The following is a 13,940-nucleotide window of genomic DNA, read 5'->3' on the forward strand; positions in this document are numbered from 1 at the left end:
AATGATACGAAGTTAGGTGGACAGGCTGCAGCAAGATTTAGACCATTTAGGAGAGTGGTCCAGGAAATGGCTGATGAAATTCAACATGAGCAAATGTGAGGTTTTGCACTTTGGAAAAATGGTTACGGCATGGACTATTTTCTAAATGGTGAGAAAATTCATAAACCAAAGTGCAAAGGGATCTGGGAGTGCTAATCCAGGATTCTCTAAAGGTAAACTTACAGGTTGAGTCCGTGATTAAGAATGCGAATGTAATGTTGTCATTTATTTCAAGAGGGTTGGAATATAAAAGCAGCGATGTGCTTCTGAGACTTTATAAAACTCTCATTAGGCCTGATTTACTGTGTCCAATTTTGGGCCCCACACCTCAGGAAGGACATACTGGCACTGGTGCGCATCCAGCGGAGATTCACACAATGATCCCTGGTGTGGTAGGCCTAACATATGGTGAACGGTTGAGGATCCTGGGATTGTATTCATTAGAGTTTAGAAGGTTGAGAGGAGATCTAATAGAAACTTACAAGATAATGCATGGCTTAGAAAGTGTGGATGCTGGGAAGTTGTTTCCATTAGGCAAGGAGACTAGGACCTGTGGGTACATCTTGAGAATTAGAGGGGCTCAATTTAGATGAGTAGACATTTCTTCAGCCAGAGAGTGGTGGGACTGTGGAATTCATTGCCATGGAGCGCAGTGGAGGCTGGGGACATTGAACGTCTTCAAGGCAGAGATTGATCAATTCTTGATCTTGCAAGAAATTAAGGGCTATGGGGAGAATGCGGGTAAGTGGAGTTGAAATGCCCATCAGCCATGATGAAATGGCAGAGTAGAGTTGATGGGCCGAATGGCCTTACTTCCACCACCATGTGTTATGGTTTTATGGTCTTATGGATTTTTGTTATTGCATGGAAAGTAACCAGACAGCAGCATTACAATGAAAGGTGTTGGTGTGCTTCAAACAGCAGCATGAAGTGGGCCAGAGATGTGGCAAGGCTGGATGTCCAATGCCAACCTCAATGGAAGAAGAGTGCAGGTGGTTATTTCTCATGGAGTGTACACTGATATGTTGGGGACTGTTGTCCAAGATGGAGAGCTGGGGGCTGGAGGCACCATGTACCTGGTCTGACTTTCATGTCAGGGATTACTGCTATCTTATTTCTCTCCCTGTGTGGCAGAATAACAAATTGCAAAGGGAGAGATTAGGTACTGATGAGGTATTACTACATGTAAATAGGCCTCTCGCCACTCACTGACAAAGTTCTCATCTCACCATTTAAACATTGGGTGGAAAACCAGAGTTTTTTCACAACATCAAGAATCTTATTTTTCTGATTTTGCTGCACTTTCCCAATTGACTCACCACTGTTCACATTATTAAGAAGCTCGAAGTTTTACCTTCACATCGAATATACACTTCATTTCATTCTGCTAAATGGAGTAGATGACAAACGGATGTGGCAATTCAGGACTGGGTATCTGTGAGATGCTAAGGTAACAGAATTCTAATCCAGTACAATCTGCAAACTCATGGCCTGGCATATCCCCCACGCTACCATCAAGGCAGGGGATCAACTTCATTCAATGAATATATTAGAGAGTATCCCAGAAGCAGGACCAGGCATAACTAAAATTGAGGTGTTCACCTGTTTAAGAAACAGGACAATTTGTATGCCAATCTGCATAACAAGTGAATGATAGGCAGGATTTACACAATTAATGGATCAGATCAAAGTTTTGCAACCTTGCCACATTCAGAAAGCAATGGTGGTGGGCAATTAAACAACATACTGGAGGAGGAGCTTCACAAATATCCCCATCTTGAGCGACAGGAAAGCTCACAGAATACCATCGCTAGAGATAAGGCTGAAGAACTCGCAAGAACCTTCAGCTAAAAACTGTGAAGCAGATGATCCACCTCAGCCTCCTCCAGTGGCCCCTACCATCACAGATGCCAATCTTTAGGCAATTTGATTCACTCCACATGATAAGACTGCAAAATGTAGGAGCAGAAGTTGGCCATTCAGCCCATCAAGTAAAAAGTGAGGTCTGCAGATGCTGGAGGTCAGAGCTGAAAATGTGTTGCTGGTTAAAGCGCAGCAGGTCAGGCAGCATCCAAGGAACAGGAAATTCGATGTTTTGGGCAAAAGCTTTTGCCCGAAACGTTGAATTTCCTGTTCCTTGGATGCCGCCTGACCTGCTGCGCTTTAACCAGCAACACATTTTCAGCGCATTCAGCCCATCAAGTCTGCTTTGCCATTGAATGAAATCGTGGCTGACCTAATACTCTTCAACTCCACTTTTTGCTTTTTCCCTATAACCATTGATTCCTTTACTGGTTAAAAATGTGTCTATTTCATATTGAATGTACTTAATGACCCAGTCTTAGCAGTCCTCTGCAGTAAAGGATTCCACAGATTCACTATCCTCCAAAAGAAGAAATTCCTCCTCATTTCTGTTTTAAATGTGTGATTCCTTATTCTGAGATTATGCCCTTTAGTCCTCGACTGTTCTATAAGGGGAAAAAGCTTCTCTGCATTTACCCTTTAAAGTCCCTCAGAATCATATATGTTTCAACAAAGTTGCCTCTCATTCTTCTAAATTGTGATGAGTACAGGCCCTAACTATTCAACGTCTCCTCTTAACACAATCCCTCCATATTTGGTATCAGCCCGAGGAACCTTCTCGGGACTGCCTCCAATGCTGGAATGTCCTTCCTTAGCAAAGGGGCCCAAAACTGTTCACTGTATTCCATCTGTGGTCTGACACATGCCTTGTATCATTTTAGCAAATCCTCCCTATTTTCAAACTCTCACATTCCCTTTAAAATAAAGTTCTCCATTCAATTTGCCTTCCTTATTACCAAATGTTTTTAAACAGAAAGTTGATTTTTGGGGTAATATTCACTCATGGTGTTAAAATTGTTTTATAACTGTTGGGGTTAATTATGTGATAATTAATGTAGTATTCATGAACCCCTGTACACTTTATATCAGTAAATGTGTGTTCGTCCTCCCAAATCATTGAACCAATTAAAGCATTGAATAACACAGTCATAGAGATTCTGGTTGTCCGATGTTTCATCAATTCATTAATCTTAGCCATGGCAAAGATAGGACCACAAACATACATCCTCAGAATATCTGGACTAAGGAGGGAGGCAATTGACCAGGCTACTCACTTTATTGCCATCCATTGATGTCTGCTGGAAGCATGTGTATGTATGGACATTATGACACCACAACTGGATCAAATTGTTACAAGCTTGTGTCTGAATAATTGGTACTGTCACTCGTGACAAATGCAAAAAGATTTTTTAAAAGAAGGGAAAATGGGTGTCTTGTTTTCTACAACATAGAAATTAATGATGTCAGGAGAAGAAGCTGAAAATCTGTGTCCAAACGTTAAAAATAAACTCACCTTTCTGAATGTGGCAATGATGATGGACATTTTATTGCAAGGCTCACTCGAGGGTGCTGGCAATGGAACAGCCTTCCTATTTCAATATTCACCTAAGTATTGATATAGCAGCCAGCAACAATTTCTTTAAGAACTACCGGTTTGATCTGTCAACCTGGTTTTCCTGAAGTGTCTTTTACAATCAGGGAAATCAGATGGAAATCTGAAGCAGATACTAAGTCTCTTATTTGCAGAAGCTATCGACACCTACCATATATCAGGTGGCATATTTTATGGTTCCAATTAGTCTGTGCTTTCACCTCACTTTAGCATAAGTTTTGGTGGCCTTGTAGTGCCTGGCAAATGGATACAATGCTAATTAATTTCTAGTCCTTAACTGCAATAGCTTTAGATCTGATAACATTTATTTTACATCTAATAAATTCATTTATAATCCTTTTTATTTACTAGTTTTTAGATTATACAATATTCTGCATATTTCCCAATTTTTCTCAATTAAACACAATGAATGAAATAATGATACTAAATGTCATTGTCTGCATTGTTCAGCTTAATGGATAATAACTAAAAAATAGGATTTTCATTTGACCATTTATAACAATGTTGTTACTCATTAAGTCTCAAAAAATATCACTTGCACATTAGAGGTAACAGTTTGTGAAGTAGCCTCATAATTATCCAGATAGGGAATTAATGACAGGGAAATTGCAAGGAGAATATTAACACATTTAAGGGAGATCAAACTGTTAATGCCTGTCTTGCATACCTTCGGTCATCTTCTTTGCCATCTGTGAAGACTTGAAGATGTATCACATTCTTAGTCTGAGTTAATATTTATAAAGTATTATAGTATTAAAATATCACAGTTAAAGTTTAAATGATACAGATATCAGAGTTTTTTATGTGCATTAAGCAAATTGTTAGATCATTATAACAGATGACTATTTCAAATCTTCCTCAACACCATTTACTTGGTTGTTAACATTTTTTCCTTTGATGCAGTACTTTATCAATTACATGGGAGTATAATTTCTGCCTTGAAAACAACATAATGGAATATGCTAATAATGTATAAAGTACAATGTTTAATGGCATGCATCCTGATACATAACCGATAAATAAAACACCGGTGATTCTTTCTGAATGACACCAACAATTCCATCTTAGTGGTAAGCTGACTTTAAAGTTTTACAACATACTATCAAACAATTATTCCGGAAATGTGTAATAAACAAAATAGTCAAAGTGCACATGGTAGCTTGCAGTTGTTTCATAAGATGTTGAATGTAGCACCATTTTCGTAAAACAAACAAATGTCAATGTAACAACCTGACAGCAAACATCTGAGCTAAGCATTTCCTATTGCTCAGTGAGGAATTTCTAATCAAGGCTTTATCTCAGGGATGTCTACATGAAAGAACTTATGATGGCAATATGGTAACTGCAGCAGATTTTCATGCCACCCAACGAGTGCAGTACAAACTTTTGGAATACCTTTCAACTAAAACAAGGCACATTACACGTTTTATTATAATACACATATTTTGTTAGTGTCCTAATCCCTTTTAACATTATTGTATGCCCGTTTTCTCTATTTCTCTCACAATCACAAACTCATGGTATGGTATAAGTACTTACAATTCCTTAATATTTGATCGAGGTGAATCAACCCTCATGTGAACCCAGAGCAGACTAATCAATTCTGAAGGACAGCAGAACCATTTACAATTTCTGCCTCACTGATCTGGATAAAGTTCAAAATGAAGGTGAAGGAAAAGTCACCATAGTCCCAGAGAACCGCAGGGCTGCTATCTCACTAGAGAGAGATGAAGAGTAATGAGTTCTTACTGCAGACAATCATTTTGGAGAGGAATTCCCATTTCAAAGTTTAGTGTAGTTCATAGGGTGAGCTGTAAGTGCTGTTAATCTGTGCCTAATATTACTCCATCTTTTGCCTAACTTTCAAAATCTGGAATTCATGGCTATGCCAAATTAATTCCATCAAAGGAAGCTAAAAGGATTGATTTTATACTCTGTGGTCTCCAGACCTTTTGTAGCAAGGCCTACTGAACAGTGATTGGGAATGGTTAATTTTTCCCCCATTAAAGTTTACATCCAAGTGGTGATGCAACCAATTCTGACACTCAGCTCTTAACCAGAAATCAAAACAGACCCTTGTGACATAAATCCATCATGACTACATTAATATATGTCATTAACCCAGTGAGACTTTGTCACAGGAATAGAATACTCCCAATGTTACTAGTTACTTTGTCATCTGGAGAGCGATTCAGACTATCCTGTTTGCTGTGTGATGTCATAATTTTGGTGCTATCTTTGGAAACACAACGCCATTCCTTTAACATTCCCAAACCAGCTTGATTAGAATTTCACATTTATCTAAATTGCTGAGAATACCTAATTCATGATTCATGCATTTTAGAACCTTACTTTAGTTGTAAAGTGTAACTTGGCGACTGAAAAATTACAGTTTTAAATAGAAAATGGATTGGATGCTACTTAAAGGATTGGGGTAGATGAGTTAGAGATACAAAACAGCAGCTGGAGAAACTTAATGCATGGTTAGACGCTCCTCTACTTTTCATGCTTTCTCCTTTCAATGTGAAATCAGCATATTTTATCTCTCCCTATTTTCCCTGAGAAGGTGGTGTCTTACTGCACTTTGCCCCAACTGCTCTCCATCTGTAACAGGTATACATTAATGCTGTTCGGGAATTCCAGGATCTTGAGTCTGTAGAAGTGAAGCATCGGCGATCTAATTCCTAGTCAGGATGGTGTGTGACTTTGGAGGGATCCAAATGGTAAACTCCATCGGGAGACTGGTCAGGTTGGTTGCAGAACTACAGAAATAACATGCCTGAGACAGTTACCATCAGGGCTTGCAGGGTTTCCAGTCTGGCTGAAAATGATTCCGAATGAGGGCATCATGGGATTCCCTCATACAACTCTGCATCTCGTCATGGAACCATATGTATCTGTCCTCATAGTCTTCTAAATCATTGCCTTCCTATTCATCTGAGGAGCAGTGTGTCTTCTTCATCTCCCAAGCTGGCAATTCCTCATTCCTCTGCTGTGCGACCTTGTGTGTAGTGTGCAGTAGATGATAGTGACCTTGGACACCTTCTGAGGCGCATACTGCAGTACTCTGTGTGGCATAATCTAGGCATGCAGTGATGGATCATTAACAATCCTATGGTCTGGTTGAATGTTACCGCATGGAACCTTGGAAAGCACAGTCCTGCTCAGATGGCAGAAGATCAGCACATGGTGAGGGTCAAGTCAAGATGGGGGTGGTGGGAAGATTCTGCAGGCGTCAATCTAACCAAAGCTCACAGTCAAATGAGGCTAGGCTACAGCAAAAAAAAACCTAATGGGTGTACACAACCAAATAAATGATTCATTGAAAAGTTTGCAAAGAAACATCAACTCAATGTCAAGGAGCAAGGTACGTTCAGGAAGAGCATCAAGTAGTCAACTTAGTCAACATCATTCAGACCTTGGAGATCACCCTTTCCAATGTGGAACAAGTGGTCACCTCCATCAAGACCGCTATGGAATCCACTATGATGCATTATCTGGCAACCTCAGCTTTAATTGTCACATAAGCTACTTCCAAGAAAACTGTAAGCGCAGATTGTGACCATCATGTTGCAGACAACAATGCTCAAAGGGGACTTTGAGGGTATCACATTCAGAAATCTTTCCTTCAACAGATTACCATGATTGCAAAGGTACTGTCTCAAAGGCAGTGATTGGATATAATATGAACTTGCTGTCCTCTTTCAGAGGGCAGCATTCATCCATCCAAGACCAGAATTACACCAAAGCCCTGCCTGTCCATATTACTACGACAAACCTTCACCATATTTCTTCATTGAGCAACTCATTAGAATCCCATTGTACCGCTATGTCCTTACTATCTGATTTCCAGCACTGTACATTTGAACTGTGCAATTGTGGCTATTCACCAAGGGATACACCTGCATGAAAGTTTTTACATAATTCTGTTAAATAATTGTGTGGTTGTAACATGCTGGACTACAACACTTGCCAATAGCCCTCAAATAATTCATTCTCTTTAGAGATAATATTGAATTCACTGTTGTTTTTAATATGAGAAAGGGTCAACCAAGCATTTGCAATATTTTGCTTTTATCTAAATTGAAGACTTATATTGGGTTACCTGTTGTTACTAAGGGAAGTCATTGTAGTAAGTAAATCATATAGTCCTGCCCCTTTAAAAAAAGTGGACATTTCACCTGCCATCCATTTTCATTATTCTTTGTCTGAAAATGTTGACATGCCTCAAAACACAATAGTCCCAAGCCACAGAATTTCAGTGTTGTTTCTAAAAAACTGTATAATTGGAAAAGTCATCAGATATGATGGCATGGACTCCATCTAGTGGCTTTTGTGTGCAGAGAAGTTTTTATTTTCAGCTCTGCAACCTTAGAACAAAGTTTAATGTGATGTGGTACCAATGATTCAGTCTTGATATGCATAACATTTAACAACAAAAGGATTGTTAGTAATAAAATGAAGTAAGCATTATTTCCAAAGTCCCAAGTTCTATGTATAATATGTGCCCTATATATATACAAACAATGCAGTATGGTCACCAAGACAGCAAACTGAAAAGGAAGATGCAATAGAATTGGTCATTGGCGCAGTGGCAACAAGAGGACCTGACTGGAAATGCAGCAATCTATCTTGCTCTGTTATACAGGACATACTCAAAACTCACAAATATATATGAGGTAAAAACATTGACTGCAGATGCTGGAAACTAGTTTCTGGATTAGTGGTGCTGGAAGAGCACAGCAGTTCAGGCAGCATCCAAAGTGCAGCGAAATCGACGTTTCGGGCAAAAGCCCTTCATCAGGAATAAAGGCAGTGAGCCTGAAGCGTGGAGAGATAAGCTAGAGGAGGGTGGGGGTGGGGAGAAAGTAGCATAGAGTACATTGGGTGAGTGGGGGAGGGGATGAAGGTGATAGGTCAGGGAGGAGAGGGTGGAGTGGTTAGGTGGAAAAGAAGAGAGGCAGGTAAGACAAGTCCGGACAAGTCATGGGGAAAGTGCTGAGCTGGAAGTTTGGAACTAGGTGGGGGGGGGGAAATGAGGAAACTGTTAAAGTCCACATTGATGCCCTGGGGTTGAAGTGTTCCGAGGCGGAAGATGAGGCGTTCTTCCTCCAGGTGTCTGATGGTGAGGGAGCGGCGGGTGAAGGAGGCCCAGGCCCTCCATGTCCTTGGCAGAGTGGGAGGGGGAGTTGAAATGTTGGGCCACGGGGCGGTGTGGTTGATTGGTGTGGGTGTCCCGGAGATGTTCCCTAAAGCGCTCTGCTAGGAGGCGCCCAGTCTCCCCAATGTAGAGGAGACCGCACCGGGAGCAACGGATACAATAAATGATATTAGTGGATGTGCAGGTAAAACTTTGATGGATGTGGAAGGCTCCTTTGGGCCTTGGATAGAGGTGAGGGAGGAGGTGTGGGCACAGGTTTTACAGTTCCTGCGGTGGCAGGGGAAAGTGCCAGGATGGGAGGGTGGGTTGTAGGGGGGCGTGGACCTGACCAGGTAGTCATGGAGGGAATGGTCTTTGCGGAAGGTGGAAAGGGGTGGGGAGGGAAATATATCCCTGGTGTGGAGTCTTTTTGGAGGTGGCAGAAATGTCGGCGGATGATTTGGTTTTTGCGAAGGTTTGTAGGGTAGAAGGTGAGCATCACTCCCACACTGGGCCACTGCTCCCACTCGCACACCAGGCCGCTGCTTCCACTCCCACACTAGGCCACTGCTCTCATTCCCACACCAGGCCACTGCTCCCATTCCCACACCGGGCCACTGCTTCCACTCCCACACTGGGCCACTGCTCCCATTCCCACACCAGGCCACTGCTCCCATTCCCACACCGGGCCACCGCTGTCTCTAAAGGGAAATTGCAGTCTCTAAAGAAGGAGGTCATCTGGTGTGTACTGTGGTGGAACTGGTCCTCCTGAGAGCAGATACGGCCCGGAGGCGAAGGAATTGGGAATACGGGATGGCATTTTTGCAAGAGGTAGGGTGGGAAGAGGTGTAATCCAGGTAGCTGTAGGAGTCGGTGGGTTTGTAAAAAATGTCAGTGTCAAGTCGGTCATCATTAATGGAGATGGAGAGGTCCAGGAAGGGGAGGGAGGTGTCAGAGATGGTCCAGGTAAATTTAAAGTCAGGGTGGAATGTGTTGGTGAAGTTGATGAATTGCTCAACCTCCTCGCGGGAGCACGAGGTGGTGCCAATGCAGTCACTTTGGATGCTGCCTGAACTGCTGTGCTCTTCCAGCACCACCAATCCAGACTCACAAATATATCCAAGGCCACGTGAGATCTATTCAGTAAAATTCATTCACATAAATAAATTGACAAAAATATCTAATATTTGGATTGGAAAATCAGAAATTTTTATATGCAAAAGGAGGATAGCTTGAAAATGTGAATAAGTATTGCTATGTTTTATTTTTGCTCAATGTTTCAGTCGTAAAATTCCTGGAATCTTATCATTGCAAATGTGTAAGGGCCTAATAACTAAATTATTTTATCTGACAATTTGCATTTCTGGTAAGATGGCGGTAAAGTAGGAGACGCTCATCCGCTCCGCTCGTTCCTTCTTTTCCTCCTTTCTATGGATTTTCTGCTACTCTTTTGTCTTCTTGGACTCTTGGCCTCCAACTCCCGGCCTCCAAAATAGGGTCAGTTGTCTGAAGTTGGGATACCAGCCACCAGTGGCCCAGTGTGGGAGTGGAAGCAGCGGCCTGCTGTGGGAGTGGGAGCAGCGGCCCAGTGTAGGAGTGGAAGCAGCGGCCTAGTGTGGGAATGGGAGCACTAGCCCAGTGTGGGAGTGGAAGCAGCGGCCTGGTGTGGGAATGGGAGCAGTGGCCTGGTGTGGGAATGGGAGCAGTGGCCTGGTGTGGGAATGGGAACAGTGGCCCGGTGTGGGAGTGGGAGCAGCCCGGTGTGAGAGTGAGGGCAGTGGCCTGGTGTGGGAATGGGAACAGTGGCCCGGTGTGAGAGTGAGGGCAGTGGCCTGGTGTGGGAATGGGGGCAGTGGCCAATTGTGGGAGCAGGGGTCGTAACCCGGTGAGGGAGTGGGAGGAGTGGCCTGGTGAGGGATGGTGGCAGTGGCCCTGTGTGGGAGTGAGAGCAATGACCCAGTGAGGGATTGGGAGCAGTGGCCCGGTTTGGGAGTGAGGGCAGTGGCCCGGTGTGGAGATGGGTGCAGTGGCCCGGTGTGGGAGTGAGGGCAGTGGCCCAGGTTGGGATTGGGAGCAGTGGCCCAGTGTGGGAGTGGAGGCAGTGGCCCGGGTTGGGATTGGGAGCAGTGGCCCAGTGTGGGAGTGGAGGCAGTGGCCCGGTGTGATGGGGGCAATAACCCGCTGTGGGAGCGGCAGCAGTGGCCTGGTGTGGGAGTGGGGGCAGTGGCCCAGTGTGGGAGGGCGGGCAGTGACCCGGTGTGGAGATGGGAGCAGTGGCCCGGTTTGGAGTTGGGAGCAGTGGCCCAGTGTGGAGTTGGGAGTAGTGGCCCGGTGTGGGAGTGAGGGTGGTGGCCTGGTGTGGGAGTGAGGGCAGTGGCCCAATGTGGGAATGGGAGCAGTGGCCCTGTGTGGGAGTGGGAGCAGTGGCCGAGTGTGGGAGTGGGGGCAGTCGCCCAGTGTGGGAATGGGAGCAGTGGCTCAGTGTCAGTTTGGGAGCAGTGGTCCACTGTGGGCTAGAGAGCAGTGGCCCGGTGTGGGAGTGGCAACAGTGGGCCGATGTGGGATTGGGGTAGGTAGCCTGGTGTAGGTAAAAGGAGCAGTGGTCCAGTGTGGAGGTGGGAGCAGTGGCCCGGTGTGGGAGTCAGAGCAGTGGCCCGGTGTGGAGGTGGGAGCATTGGCCTGGTATGGGAGTGAGGGCAGTGGCCTGGTGTGGCAGTGAGAGCAGTGGCCTGGTATGGGAGTGAGGGCAGTGGCCCGGGATCGTAATGGGAGCAGTGGCCTGGTGTGGGACTGAGGGCAGTGGCCCGATGTGGGAGTGAAGGCAATGGGCCAGTGTGGGAGTGGAGGCAGTGGCCAGGTGTGGGAGTGGGAGCAGTGGCCCGGTGTGGGAGTGAGGGCAGTGGCCTGGTATGGGACTGGGGGCAGTGACCCGGTGTGGGAATGAGGGCAGTGGCCTGGTGTGGAAATGGGAGCAGTGGCCCGGTGTGGGAGTGAGGGCAGTGGCCTAGATTGGGAGCGGGGGCAGTGGTGCAATGTGGGAGCGGGAGCAGTGGCCCAGTTTGGGAATGAGGGCCGTGGCCCAGTGTGGAGATGGGGTCAGTCGCCTGGTGTGGGAGTGAGAGCAGTGGCCCGGTGTCGGAGTAAGGGCAGTGGCCCGGTGTGGGAGTGGGAGCAGTGGCCTAGCTCGGGAGCGGGGGCAGTGATGCAGTGTGGGAGTGGGAGCAGTGACCTGGTGTGGGAGTGAAGGCAGTGGCCCAGTTTGGGAGTGGGGGCAATGGCTCGATGTGGGAGTGGGGGCAGTGGCCCAGTGCGGGAGTGGGAGTAGTGGCCCAGTGTGGGAGTGGGAGTAGTGGCCCGGTGTGGGAGTGAGGGCAGTGGCCTGATGTGGGAGTGGGAGCAATGGCCCAATGTGGGAGTGGGAGCAGTGGTCCTGTTTGGGAGTGAGAGTAATGGCCCGGTGTGGGAGTGAGGGCAGTAGCCTGGTGTGGGATTGGGAGTAGTGGCCCGGTGTGGGAGTTGGGTCAGTGGCCCGGTGTGGGACGAGGGTAGGTAGCCTGGTGTGGGTAAAAGGAGCAGTGGTCCAGTGTGGAGGTGGGGGCACTGGCCCGGTGTGGGAATGGGAGCAGTGGCCTGGTGTGGAATTGGGAGCAGTGGCCTAGTGTGGGAGCAGGAGCAGTGGCCTAGTTTGGGAGTGAAAGCAGTGGTGCAGTGTGGGAGGGAGTACAGTGGCCCAGTTTGGGAGTGAGGGCAGTGGCCTGGTTTGAGAGTGAGGGCAGTGGCCCGGTGTGGGAGTGAGCACAGTGGCTCGGTGTCGGAGTAAGGGCAGTGGCCCGGTGTGGGGATTGGAAGCAATGACCCAGTGTGGGAGTGGGGGTAATGGCCCGGTGTGGGATTGGGAGCAATGACCCAGTGTGGGAGTGGGGGTAATGGCCCGGTGTGGGAATGGGAGCAGTGGCACGGTGGGGGAGTGGGAGCAGTGGTCCAATGTGGGACTGGGGGCAGTTGCCTCATGTGGGAGTGAGGGCAGTGGCCCGGTGTGGGAGTGAGGGCAGTGGGCCAGTGTGGGAATGGGAGCAGTGGCCCTGTCTGGGAGTGGGAGCAGTGGTCCAATGTGGGAGCGGGAGCAGTGGCCCGGTGTGGGACTGGGGGTAGTGACCCGGTGTGGGAATGAGGGCAGTGGCCCAATGTGGAAGTGGGAGCAGTTGCCCGGTATGGGAGTGGGGGTAGTGGCCTGCTGTGGGGGTGGGAGCCGTGGCTTGGTGTGGGAGTGGGGGCACTGGCCCGCCGTGGGAGTAGAGGCAGAGGCCCGGTGTGGAGTGGGGTCTGTGGCCTGGTGTGAGAGTGCGGACAGTGGCCCAGCATGGGAGTGAGCGCAGTGGCCAGTGTCGGAGTGAGGGCAGTTGCCCGGTGTGGGATTGGGAGCAATGATCTGGTGTGGGATGTGGGTAGTGGCCCGGTGTGGGAGTGGGAGCAGTGGCACAGTGTGGGAGTGGGTCAGTGGCCCAATTTGGAGAATGGAGCAGTGGCGCGGTGTGGGATTGGGAGCAGTGGCCCAGTGTGGGAGTGGGAGCAATGACCTAGTGTGGGGGTGGGGGTAGTGGCCCGGTGTGGGAGTGAGGGCAGTGGCCCAATGTGGGAGTGGGAGCAGTGGCCCGGTGTGGAGTGGAGTCTGTGGCCCGGTGTGGGAGTGAGGACTTTGCCCAGTGTGGGAGTGAGCGCAGTGGCCCGGTGTCGGTGTGAGGGTAGTTGCCTGGTGAGGGATTGGGAGCAATGACCCAGTGTGGGAATGGGAGCAGTGGTCCAGTGTGGGAGTAGGCGTAGTGGCCCGGTGTGGGAGTGGGGGTAGTGGCTCAGTGTGGGAGTGGGAGCAGTGGTCCAGTGTGGGAGTGAGGGCAGTGGCCCGGTGTGGGAGTGAGGGCAGTGGGCCAGTATGGGAGTGGGGGCAGTGGCCCGGTTTGGGACCGGGGTAGGTAGCCTGGTGTGGGTAAAAGGAGCAGTGGTCCAGTGTGGAAGTGGGGGCAGTAGCCCGGTGTGGGAGCGGCGACAGTAGCTTGGTGTGGGAGTGGGGGCAGTGGCCCAGTGTGGAAATGGGAGCAGTGGTCTGGTGTGGGTAAAAGGAGCAGTGGTCCGGTGTGGAAGTGGGGGCAGTGGCCTGGTGTGAGAGTGAGGGCAGTGGCCTGGTGTGAGAGTGAGGGCAGTGGCCCAGTGTGGGAGCAGGAGCAGTCACCCGGTTTGGGAGTGAGGGCAGTGGCTCAGTGTGGAGATGGGAACAGTGGTCCACTGTGG

The sequence above is a fragment of the Hemiscyllium ocellatum genome, chromosome 19 (assembly GCF_020745735.1).
Source record: "Hemiscyllium ocellatum isolate sHemOce1 chromosome 19, sHemOce1.pat.X.cur, whole genome shotgun sequence".
NCBI lineage: Eukaryota > Metazoa > Chordata > Chondrichthyes > Orectolobiformes > Hemiscylliidae > Hemiscyllium > Hemiscyllium ocellatum.